The 13,472-nt window shown below is 40.5% G+C and overlaps 1 protein-coding gene across 7 annotated transcripts in view; it reads left to right on the plus strand.

The window, feature by feature from the left end:
* PLPPR1 (phospholipid phosphatase related 1) overlaps positions 1-13,472 on the plus strand; it is a 132,592-nt gene that overhangs the window by 83,376 nt on the left and 35,744 nt on the right. The window lies entirely within an intron of this gene.

Genomic DNA, 13,472 nt, shown 5'->3' on the forward strand with positions numbered 1-13,472 from the left:
CAAAATACATCTATGTTCTGCTTCTGCTGCTAAATAAAACAATAAAATAATAAAATTAAAATAAAATAAAATAAAATAAAATAAAATTTAGAACAGATGCCATTTTAACACAAGCTTTTTCTCCTAAGAAAAGTACTTACTCTCTGCCATAGTTTGTTGATCATTTTAAGGTGCTAATTGCTGGAAGCAGCAGTTTTCTGGCTGTGTGCCATTCGGAATTGGATGGAGCATTAATGCCACCTGCTGAAAAGCCTCATGGGACCTGCTTGAGGGAATATACATATTACAGACTTGGGGTTCAGAGATTTTACTAATACTTAGTAGTATAATACTTAGTAGTAGTGATAACATTCTTCATGTACAAAAAAGAAAAAGAAAAATGTGATATATTGTCCCTTTTGACAGATGGAAGTTTAATTCTCATGTCTCTTTGCTTCTGTAAACCTCCTGACATTTATCAGGAGGGCTATCAGACCCAACATTACTCCATGTTTCTGAGGTTTTAAAGGAAAATTACAGTATAAACATCAAGTTTTGCTAAGAGAGGAATTTTAATTTTCACATAGTCCAGAAGGCCTTTGTTTTTACAACTGTTTGAGGAACACTTTCACTATTAAAAAACTATGTTTTGGCCTAACAAAGAAAGCAGCCTGCATGAACGCATTGCTGATGTGGGTGTCATCTGAATGTTGCTTAAAGTCCCAGTGTTACTGTGTATTTAAATATCTTCTTTATTTTTTTCTTAAAATTTCCACTCAGGCGATGATGTGACAATCTCAACTTCCATTTAAAAACATCGGCTAAACTTCTTGCTTATTATTGTGGAGAAAAAGATTTCTGTGTTTAGCCCAAAGAGTGTAATTCACGTTAAAATTTTAAATTACTGGTTCCTTACACTATGTATATGGACATACTGTGGATTATTATAAAAGATGCATAGAGTTTAATACAGGAAGATCAGGCAAGATTCAATAACTTTACACTAACAGTAGGTAATGTAAACAAAGCAAGAACTAGATCACAGTGCTCTGGAATAAGGATCAACCTGGAGTGAAGGACCAGTGAACAGAGCCAATGCCCCAGTTATCTTTTCCTTTTTAACTTTGGACATTTCAGTCATAAGTTCACTGCTAGACTGCCATTCTACAAAGCAGCTTTGTGAATTATCTCCTATAAGATTTGGGGAAAAAGGTATATTCTTTGTGTTGTTTCTTAGTGTGGGAAAAGAAGCAAGATAAAATCCTGTTAACATGAGCACCTAGATTCATTTTCTGTAGCTGTTCAATTAAATTATCAGTGTGGTTTCTTTTCCCTCTGTAGTCAGTGGAGAGTAAAATGGGCACTCCAAGGGGAAAATGGTGCTGTTTAAAAATTGCCTTACAGAAATACATCGCTTCTCCAGGTCTGTAGCTTCTGTCAGAGTGCAAGCCTAAGAAACTGGGCTGTTGTCAGTCATTTCCTCAAATGTGTATGACAACACATGTCAAGGATGTCAAGGACTAACCAATGCTCATGACTATGTAATCTCTGCATATGTCAAACCCACTGACTTTTTCTACTGCATATTCCCTTTTGAAAATGCTTTCTATATGTTTAGTGGTCATAAAATCAGGTTTTCCTCCTCTAAACTGCATAAAACTATGACAAAGACTTTTTTTTTGCCATGAGGATAAAACCTACAGTAGGTTGTTAAACAGATTACCAGTGTCAGTAAATGACTTGGAATTGCAGCTACACTTTTTTAAAAATAAAAATAGTATTGTGAAAAATACAGAGGAGAAACCTAACTTAGTAAAAACATAAAATACTACACAAGATGAAGAGTTGTTTGTTAGTTTGGCATTTGGAATTTAATGTCACATTAATGCCCCCTGCTGATAAGCCTTTGAAAATCTACTTTGGATTTAAGGAGAAGCAGGGGTACATCATGTTCAGTATTTAACTGTACTGTATATCAAGACTTTTCTTAAATTAAAAAAAAAAAAAATCTAGCATATATCCTACCAAAACTGCATTCAGCTTAAATAACTCAGATTACTTTTAAGTCTGCTTTATAATGAAGCCTGTGCTGTGAAAAACAGTAACAAAAATGTCTTTATAATTTACATACACAAACCTTTTCTACTGTTTGTTTAGTAAAAAAGACACAGTGAAGTAGCATGGCTACACAGGAAATAAATCTTAAAGGAGAAAAGGTACCTTTAAAATTCCATGAAGTAAGCAGATTATTATAATGAAATATAGCTTGCCAAAATCAAGAAATTGCAAGATGTATTGCCATTCAGGGTTAAACTCCAGGGAGCTAAATGATAGCTCTTTTCATGGCATTTATTATCTATCTTCTAGCTAGGAAAAGATATCATTAGTATTGATTTTTACAGACTCTGTTGCATTTGGCAACACGGGCATTACATGATTCCATAAAATAGCCGGGGATTCATTCCCTCCCTCTCTAAGCCACAGGGGGAAGTGCTTTTCCTCCACCGTTAGTGATTAAAAGAACACCGCTGTGTTTCTTCCAGTTTGCAGCAATGCCTGCGGTGCTGAGCCTTAACTGTTGGCTCATTCGTCTCCCTGCCTGTCTGAGGTGCATAAAATCTTGCGCAAGTGTCCATCACTTCGGCTGATCAACTAAAGCTTGTAGGGACATCCACCCCTCTGTGACATTCCCTCTGAAGAGAGTGAGGAAACCTCTGCTGTCCTTTTCAGGCATGAGAGAGGAGCGAGCACAGCCTTTCACACGTAGGGATCGTATAAAGAGGCTTTCCAAAGGCACCCCAGCTCGTCAGGAGTGTGGTGAATGCAGTGAAAACAGTCGGGATGCTACAAGATGAAGTACTGTCTCCACGAGCCTCCAGCCGAAAGCTGAGCTGGGATGGGGCTGAGGCAGTCCTGGTACCCCTGTCCTGGCCCTGTCCCTCAGGTAGTCCACAGGAAAACTGGTACCTGCCCATGCAAGTTCTGCTCCCGGTCATTGCCAATAGCTTGCACACACAGTGCCATATGAATGCAGAGGTTTGTGCATTTTTCTCTTCCAACAGGAATTCAGGGAGATCATGATGGGGAAAAGCCCGCTGCAGCACACAGCCACGTGAGCATTTCATGCAGCACTGTCACACATGTGGTACACTTTTACTAGTGTGGAACAGTATGGGGATATTAATAAATAAGAATGTGTGGGAAAAGGCCAGTAAATTTTGTAGCATTAAAGCACTGATTTTTATCAATGAGAGAAGACTGTGGAGCACTGCACTATGGTGTCCCTGCCTTACCATTGCACTATGGTGTCTCAGCCTTTGGATTGTTATCCAAACCCAAACTTCTCTGGATCTGGTACTGGATCTGATGCATATCATGTGTCAGCCTGTTGTGGTGGCTTAACACCTGTAGGCAGCTCTGCACCACCAGGCCACTCTCTCATCTCCCCTCCTCAGAAGAACAAGGGGAAAAAATACAATGAAAAAAACCCTTGTGGGTTGAGATAAGGAAAGGGAAATCAAACACCAATTACCATCACAGGCAAAATAGATTCAGTGTAGGGAATATTAATGTATATTCTTGACAGTTAATAACAAACTAGATCAGTAAGAACTAAAAGAAAACTAAAATCACCTTCCCCCCATCCACCCTCTCACACCTCCTCCCCCCAAGCAGCACAGGGGAACAGGGAATGGGGGCTGCGGTCAGTCCCTGACGCTTTGTCTCCACCGCTCCCTCACGGTCCCTCTCTGCCCCTGCTCCCCGTGGGGTCCCTCCCACGGGATGCCGTCCTTCCCGAACTGAGCCTGCGGGGGCTGCCCACAGGCAGAAGCTCTTCAAGAACTGCTCCCACACGGCTCCGTACCACGGGGTCCATCCCCCAGGAGCAAACTGCTCCAGCACGGGTCCCCCACGGGTGGGCGGCAGCTCCCCCCAGACCCCCTGCTCCTGCGTGGGCTCCTCTCCACGGGCTGCAGCTCCGGCCCGGGGCCTGCTCCTGCGGGGGCTCTCCATGGGCCGCAGCCTCCTCCAGGCCACATCCACCTGCTCCACCGGGGGCTCCTCCACGGGCTGCAGCTCTGGTCATTCCTTAAATCCACTCTCTCAGAGGCCCAACCAGCATTGCTCACTGGTTCTGCCCTGGCCAGCAGCAGGTCCTTTTGGAGTCAGCTGGATCTGGCTCCTATCTAACTACCAAAACCTTGCCACATAAATTCGATACATCTGTGGATTCAATTACTACACAATAGCTGCAAGAGCAGACCTGGAGTTACATAGATGTCTACACCATCTTGCACTCAGCCGTTAACACAAAGAGTTGAGAAGAAAGGAGGACTGGCTGGGAAGTACCCACATTACGCTTACCTCAACATAAAAAACAAATAGGGCAGCTGAACGTTGGGCCTACAACATCCGTGCTTCTTTTCAACGGCTCTTAACAGGCAAGTTAGCATCACCATCACCAGTGTCCTCAGTAAACAGTATGGTGGATCTATAAAGAAGTCTCCTTTATTGTTTGAGAAAACATTTTTATATTGTTTGAATTATCATGCCTTTTTGTTACAAAGCCAATGGTTACAAATTGCAAGTGAGAAAAGGAATTAAAAAACAACAGGACAGAATAATTTGCCAACTGTTGGGTCAGAAGCAGGTAGGTGCTTCTTGGACAACCGCAGCATGAGATGACAAATGCTTGCACATGTATTTCTTCTGCGGCCAATAGCCATCAACCCAGGATTAGAAACAGGATATGTCAATCTCTTGAATTTTCTCCACCATGAACAAGAATTGTGCTGAAAAAGTAAGGTATGTAGGATAGAGAGAGGAGGGCAAGCTATTATTGATGTTACTTATCTTTCTTAGTTGATCAAGACAGTGGATCTAGGAAAATGTGTTGATTCTGATTTTTTTTGACAGGGCAGTATCATGTCATGCATTCATTTGATGCATGTCCTTGTCTCGTCACAAGGTTACACACCTTCAGAGCTGGTATCAGAGGAATTATCCCAGACGTTAGAACATGCTCTCATGTCCTTGTTAGCAGTCTGACAGGGCAGATAGCCAAGGAGGCACCATGGTTGTTCACAGCATGTTGTTGTTATTCCTTCAGAAGAGTGGTGATGTTTTCCAAGCTCTTCTCCCTGCTCCTGCAACAGCCCCTACGTTTCCATCTACTGCTGCAATACCTATAGGAATTCCCAGTAGTGCCATGAATCTTAAGGTGATCTTCCTCCTGTTTTCTTAGTGGTCCCAAAAGTATCAAACAGAAACAAAAGCCATTACAAGCAAATCCATCTGTAGTAGAAATTGAAAATAATACTGACAATCATATGCAGGTTACAGTTTTGTGTCAATATGGAGAATTATTACCTTTGAAAACAAAAATGTCAGAAGAATAATGTGCTTTTTATTAATAGGAGTATCTGAGGATTACAGATGTAGTGGGCCCGTGCAACTGGAGTTCAGAAATCTGAAAGCTCTGCATCAGCCTTCCAACACACTGGACCCAGTGTCTCTACTTATTGCTACCCTACCTGTTACATCAGCAAATGGAAGAATACTTGGTTCTGTGGGCTTAGTTTATATTCATGTTCAGAGCTTGGCCTCATAAAAGCTATTATACTATTAAAATACACAGCACAACATGTTGGTAGGCTTTCCTCCTCCCTTTAAGCTGACAGTTTCAGCCTGTGATCTATAGGTTGCGGTCACCTGACGAAGTAGGCTTAAATTTATTACAAGGGAATCACTGGCAAAATATAAGGGTCTAGAAATTAAAAAACTGAAAGCTTGCTTTAAATGGGGACTTGGAGCAGTGTGTAGAATGGAATGAGTTACACCTGATAATCAAGCTGCCTCATGTTGAGGCTCAATTGATTTTCTTCGAACGAAAAATTATTCCATTTACAGCATCGTTATGTTTGCATTGCCATTAGAGTTCTGTACCATTTTAACTACACAGCTAGGTTTGGAGAAATCCGGCTTCTGTATACAGATGAACTCTTAGGTAAGTTCAAGTTTCTGTAGTGTAAAGGGACAGAAATTCTTCAAGGACTGTGCTATAAAAAGGAAGCTGGGATTGTTTTTAACCATGTGTCAGTGTTTTCAGAAGCCATGCTAATCTCGCAATACTTCTTTTCCTGAAACAAATGCCTTTGAAATATGTAAAACCCTTTTTTTTTTGTATATGAATGTCTTCTTCAGCCTTATAAGCTACAGCTAGTCCAAACTTGATTGCCAAAATTGTATAAAATGCAATTAATTCTTGAAATGAACAAGAAGCTCTGCAGAGACCAGTCTGTTTTCTATACAGCCCCAGTTTCAAAGGCCTTTGGGTGCTTTTAGCACTCTCTCTGAGCTGCTTCCCAGCTTGTGTCACCATGCTGACTGGACATAAAACTCCCGTAAAAAAGCCATGCCCTGAATTTGGCTGCTCTCAGAACATCGTGACTTGTGTGCCTCAGTTCCTTAAGAAAACTGACTGCGAAGTCAGTTATGTCAGGTGAGGGACTGAAAACGCTTCAGAGGAATGGCAGCTCTGAAAGATCACTGGTTTAATATTTATTCTGACACAGCATAAAATATGTGGCTATTCTGCATAATGAAACCGTTCACTTGGAGATGTTTAATACTAGGTGGAATTCCAATGTAGGTTATTCGTCTTTCTGCCTCCAAGTAAAGTATTTTTTCGCGATACATTCCTCTAGCAGCTGTGACTTTACTTTTTGATATTTTTATGAACAGTAGAGATGATTTGCTCCATCCAGTCAGTCTCTTTGCAGCGTAAAAGATTGCACAGTCATCCAGGTCCTTGCCATCCACTCACTGTGGTCAGAGATGATGAGAGCTTTTACTGTTCTGATACACTCTTCCTCTTTCTGCAGACGTGGGTGTGCTGTAGAAGTACCAAGGTGAAAACTTTTAAAGCATGTCATTTGTGATAAAAGGGTATAGAACAGATGCTTAACGAACTGCTGTAGAGGCTCTTGTTGATCCCTGAAGAATTCAGGCTGCTAACTCCCATTAATGCTAATGGGAGATATGTACCTATTACCCTCACACCTCAGTGGGAGAATAGGCCTTTTAGCTACTAGCACATCTGGATCAGATGGACTTCTAATTAATTGTTGTCTCCATCTTCTTTGTTATGTGTAAGGACAGGCTTTTCTGAGGGGAGCTGTTTAACTCTTTTCTTACCACTTTACCATCTACAACATGGAAAATTGGATCCGCTTATTTACAGGTACAGTCAGGGTTTATATAAGTTTATTTGAGTTGCAGTCAGGATTACAGTCAGTTTCAGGAGTCCTGCAAGAATGTCCAGAGACATACCATGAAAACACTTGTCAAAGTAATTGTTTAAGTAAAATTGTCATGTAGTAACACAAACCCAATTCTTTTGACAGTATTTAAAGGAGGCTAGATTATTTAAGATAACAATGTTGTACTGATGAGATATTGTGGTTTTTTTTCAGGCACAAACACCAGAGGTACGAAATCTGTATCAGATGAAGGATGATTTATTAAGTAGATATCAATTGGCCACATATAAATACAGGCAGCACTTAAAAGAAAATTCTTGACCCCAGCACCAGCATGAGTTTCTGAGGCTTCACTGTAATCAGGATACTTCAGGATACGGTCTCAGTAATTCTTAGATGGAGGCTTGCTCTGTTTTTATAGAAGTGTGAAAGTGTGTCCGGAAGCTTCATGATGCATGTGATTGTTTCCAGTTGTCTGTGCTTCTAACACCCCTCTACTGCAGCAGCAGGACGAGAGCTCCCAGGTCTAGGACACACAGCTGAACATTACTGTTGCTGTCCAGTAGAGAGCAATAACACTCCTAACAATTCCTTCCAGCAGTAACACGGGAGTGCTATACATAGTTAACCTGTGTTTTCACGGCATACATACACTGTGTCTGCCAGATGACCCAGTGTGTCTATTCTGGGAATTATGTGCTTTTACCAGCTGACTTAAAAGAGCACAACAAGATTTTTCGGGCTTTGTGTAGCAATTGGTCACTAGAGCTCGTTCGGAAGGGGAGATGGAAGTCTGCTTAAAAAGGCTGGAACCTTTTCCTGCTGTGGGTGAGCCACAGCATGTGTCCACAGTTGAAAGCACTTAGGCATGTTTGTGGTGCTCTATTCATAATATTGCAAGTTTTGGTTTATAAACTGAAAACCACAGAAGCTTGCTAGAAACAAATAAACTGAGCAAGAGTATCAATAGTTATGTGATTGACTATCCACTAAGGAACATCTCATACAAAGTTTGAAAGGCTTCTTTCAGCAGGAATAAAAATGTGGTCTTTTATGTGTCATTTATGTGCAAGAACAATTTTCCAATTTTCAGTCATGCACATTAAAGGCATTGTAAGATATGTTATCAGTAACATGTGGGAAGACTGATAAGCTGAAAGAATTTACCTATTCATATCCAAATGTGAACAACAGGGTTTTTATTTTTTTTGTGTTCATTTACATGATTTATACAAGTGACAAAGTATCTCAGTACGCACAACAGAAGTAGATTTTCCAGTGGCTGTATGCTTGTCTTACAGGATTGTACGGCTATAGAGTATATGAGAAATTTTTACAGCCACTTCCTTTTCTCACTCAATTTCTTGATCTCTTATTAAGAGCTCTAGGGATTCTTCAGGGTAGGCTGATGAAAAAGCTCTGCCTCCTGCTGTCAACTGTCTCTTTCCGTTAGTCTCTGTCTTTTATAGCTTTACATCCGTTTCCCAAATGGAGTTAGCCTCTTGCTTTCTTGGTTGCAAAGTGGTGGCCTCTCTGGTGTTGACAGCAGTACAAAAAAGGTGCTACTCCTATGAAGGTTTCCAGCTGTGATTAAGAGATTGCAGTAAATGACGAAAGTTTACCAAGTTGGGGGCTTGAGTCCCACTGTCAGGTATTGCAATAGTTTTTTGTTTGTTTGTTTGTTTTTTCAGTGGTCTCCGAATTGTACCGTCACAGTATTAGGGTGAAGGGGACGATTTCTGGATGTATCGCAATATCCCTGGGATTAATGTGCCTGAATCACACTTCTTACATTGAAGATGCTGTTTCCCTATACTTAGGACACACTCTTACACTAATACATGTTTAGCACCTGCACCAAATAATTACTGATTGCCCAAAGAAGACTGCAAGCTTTCCTTCATATTTCTTGGACATTTAAGAATGTAATTTTTTGATTGCATAGAACCCCCACAATTTAAAGAGGAATAAGTGCTGTGATGGGAAGGTCTGCAAGCACAGAATCATTGCAGGCTTTTAGAGGTACAGAATTTAATGGTGTTGTGAGGGACAGGTGTTGAATGAGGTACTACAGAATTAATCCATTTAAAAAGCTGGCTTTGAGGAAGAAACACAAAGCAGTTGTGTGAATCCATGTTGTCAAGCCTAATCTAAAGTCAAACTGGAGTTTTTTAATGGGGCTGGATCAGACATGTGGTGTGTATTGTTAACTGCATCGTGGTGAGCTTCTGCAGAATCAGGATCTGAGCATACATCATCGAGCTTTTTCATGTGCAGACTATTGACTAAACCAGAAAAATCTAGTCCTGCAGAAAGATAAATCTTGACTATGCCACAGCTTCTACTGTGACCTAAGGGCAGTCATTTTATCTCCTCCTGCTTTTGTCCCCTCTCTGTAAAATGGTGATAAGAGCATTTTCTTATCTTACAATGGAGTAGTGATGATAAACATTAAGGATTATGATGTGCTTAAATACCGTGGTAATGAAGGCCATTAAGCACCTTAGACAATTCTATTCATTCACTGCTTTTCTAAGCTGAATTACTGAGCATTTTTATTTTTTTTTCCCAAATAAAATCAAGGAAATGTATCAATAAGGATTGATAAGTAATGTCTGCAAAATGTCAGTGCTAAACTGCACTGTGTTTTCTGAATTATGTAACTAGACATTCTGTACCTTTATCTTGTCAGCCTACCTGCTCTTCTTCAACACTTCATTCAAAGACTCTAAAACTTAAAATAATGAGAAAAGGGAAAGTTATCCGCTACAACCTGACTGTGACTACAAATATCAGGGATTTCTGCATTTGTCATTTTAGGTCCTAGCTTTAAAAATTGAAAAAGAGTGGGTGACTGAAGCTGATTTAGGCATCAGTGACTAGTAAAACAGAATTAAATAATAATAATAATAATAAATAAAAGTCACTCCTGCCACTAGAAATAACCATGAAATTTTCACCAAGCAGAACAGAAAAGGGAAATAAAAAGGAAAAGAGGAAAGGGAAAGGGAAAGGGAAAGGGAAAGGGAAAGGGAAAGGGAAAGGGAAAGGGAAAGGGAAAGGGAAAGGGAAAGGGAAAGGGAAAGGGAAAGGGAAAGGGAAAGGGAAAGGGAAAGGGAAAGGGAAAGGGAAAGGGAAAGGGAAAGGGAAAGGGAAAGTGTGCTTTTTGCTGAGAAGCTTCTGACAGCAGTGAATACTCAACATGAAGCACAGGAACATGCCACACACATGGTCGGGACTTCACTGACTCTATGTCCAGCAAAAGATTACCCACATTCATTGTAATAACTGATGTGTCCTTTCTGTACCTCACATCATCCCTTGTCATAGTGGGTCTGTGGAAGGGTCTGTTGAACTGAAGGTCTAATTTCTGCTGCTCTGCTGTTGCTATTTCTCTAAAATGTTGGGAATACCTACAGGATCTGCTGTTCTCAGGATTACAATCTTTTTCTTTTCTTTTTTTTTTTTTTTTTTTTTTCAGATTATATGTGTTTTGGTTTTGTTTTTTTCTCAAAAGGCCAAAACACACACACAAACTGAAGTGTGACCAGGATTTGATTTATTACTGAGGTGTCTGTGTTGTAGGTCAGTATTGACATAAGTCAGACTAGAGCTGTGTTTTATATGCAAGCAGTGTTTTCATGCAGCACTGAGGCAATACTTGGCCCTGGGAAGGTCAGAGTCAGTTGTACAACTGCTGGCTAGAGAGTGCTTTGGGGATAAACAAAAAATAAAAATAAATAAATAAATATTGAAAAGGATTGTTTCCTGTGGCACCCAAAGAAGGGTATAACTTCAGTGTCTGTTTTCTCCCTTTCCCATTGACAAGGGGAAAAGCAGCCCCTGTTGGCCTGTCTCTTATAGTACTGTCTCCTTTCACGCTAGCTGGGGCTGGCAACCTAAAGCATGTCTGGAGGTGTGTTTGGAATAGGAGGGATGGGTCAGCTTATTACTGACACTGCTGGAACTGAGCTTCAGTACCTCTACGTCCAGGCATTCTGTAATCTGCGTTTATGTCTATGTCAGGTATAGTAGTGATAGTGTCATTGCCTTCCTCTCGTGTTAATTTATAAAACTGAGTTGCCCAAGGTTGGTAAGGAAATCTATAGCTGCACGGGGAGGTAAATTTATGTCTTCTAGGCCCTTAATTACACAAATGTGTTTGTTTATAGGAAATCTCACTGACTCAACCAGGATGATGTAAAGGTCTCTGGGAAATTCGTAATTAATAGCACCTTGCTTTACATTTGTAAAAAAAATAATCCACTGAGGGAGTTATTGTGTCTTGAAAATAACAGGATAAATAGTGAAAGCTGAACAAATGAAGGACTTCTTCAGGTACACATTTTAGATGTGAAATACTCAAAGCAGGTCATTCTAAATCTATTATTGTATAATCCTGATGAAGTAAGAAAATACACTTGCTTACACACCTTTAGAGGTAGATATTGCACAGGAAAAAATACACAGACTAAATCTTTTGATTCTCCATCCAGTTACAGCCATCTCCAGTAGACCCACAGCAGGACACAGGAGAAGCGTGAGAGGGAAGGAGCAGGGGAGAAGCCACCATGTACTGACTGTACAGGGTCAGCATAGCTGCAATTCACTACAGGGTGGTAGATTTCAGAGTTTAGGGTCTTAAAGTTACTGAATCATCAGAAGGAAGCAAAAATCATGAGAAAACAAATGTTTGATTAACATTTTATATATTAAATTCATTCTCTAAATCAGGGTGGGAGAAAGAAAGAATATGCATGTTTGGGGGAAATAATTATGTGGATTAATACTTGTTTGAGCTTCTAAAAAATGCTGTGTACTTTGTCTATGTAAATTTCAGTTGGTACCGTAATTCTGTAATCAACAGAAGCTGATGTTTGAATCCATACAGGTAATTGATTGGGCTAAAAACACTAAACAATCCAGGTTGTATTTTACAGGTGAGGGATTAATCTGTGGACCTCAGAGTCTGGTTACAAAATGATATTATTAGCTTTGAATGGGGAGGGTTCAGAAATCTTCAATTTTGGATTCAGTTTGGTCTGCTTTAATCTATCATAAAAGCTGCTCAGAATGGTGGTAGAGTCTTCCTCTGTGGAGATCTTCAAAATCTGTCTGGACATGGTCCTGGACAGCCTGCTGTAGGTGGTCCTGCTTGAGCAGGATGTGGGACCAGGTGACCTCCAGAAATGCCTTCCAACCTCAACCATTCTGGTATTCTGGGATCTACTTTCACTCATGTTCAACTGAACGTCTGTTCAGTTGGCTGGTTGGTTGATTGGTTGGTTGGGTTTTGTCTTAATTTTGGTCCAACACGTGCCCAAAGATACCATGACCTGTGCATCAGTGTTACATGCAAGGTTAGGCCTGAGGAGTGCATGGATAGCTTGTAAGTCTATCTTTGAGAACAAGTTGACAAAATTATTTGTTAAAGGCCTGTTCTTATAATAATCTCAGAGCAACACAGATTTGATGCAGGTATCTTGGAGACAAAATGGTGCAAACAAGCCACTTTGGTGTTTGTTCCTTCACTTTTGTTTTTATTGGTTTTTTTTGCCCTTTTTTTTTTTTTCCCTAAGGCATGTTAAAATAACCCATATATGTGTCAACTCTGGTACTAGTGGTAAGTGGTGCTCCTCTCTATAAAGACCACTCTGTATCCAACCCTGGAATTGTCATAATATCCAGATCAATATTGCTGTTTTTGTCAGCGTTGAAGATTTTGACATGAGATTTCTTTTGCAATCTGGCAGAGAGGGAACAAGAACAATGAACTATCATATCCACTTAATTTTCAGAGGTTAGGTTTAGTGACAGCCCTGGTGAGGTTGTTTTGAGATGTGTTGGGAAGCTGACACAGACACTGACACAGCTTATACAGAATAACTCTGAATATGCACAGAAATGTTGATAGTTGAGATTTTCCAAGCAGCCCTGTTAGTCAGCAGTAAATTAACAAAAAGAGAAAAAGAAAGGCTCCTTGTAGTTTATATGTGTAAAGATGATGATCCAGACTCGAGCCAGAGCCTTTTCCAAAAGTGGTTGTGATGGAGTGGGGTAGCCAGACAACGCGAAGTAGCCCAAACCAGTTGTCTGGGGGGACAGGATTTCTGAGTAGACTTCTAAAGCTTTCCTGGTAAGTTGCAGTTGAAAGGAAAGGTGAGCGGCAGGAGTCAGATTTCCCTCTGGATCTGTCAGATCTGGTGAATGCTTCATCTGACCCACCGACGG

Source organism: Anser brachyrhynchus (assembly GCF_964034855.1).
Source record: "Anser brachyrhynchus genome assembly, chromosome: Z".
Lineage (NCBI taxonomy): Eukaryota > Metazoa > Chordata > Aves > Anseriformes > Anatidae > Anser > Anser brachyrhynchus.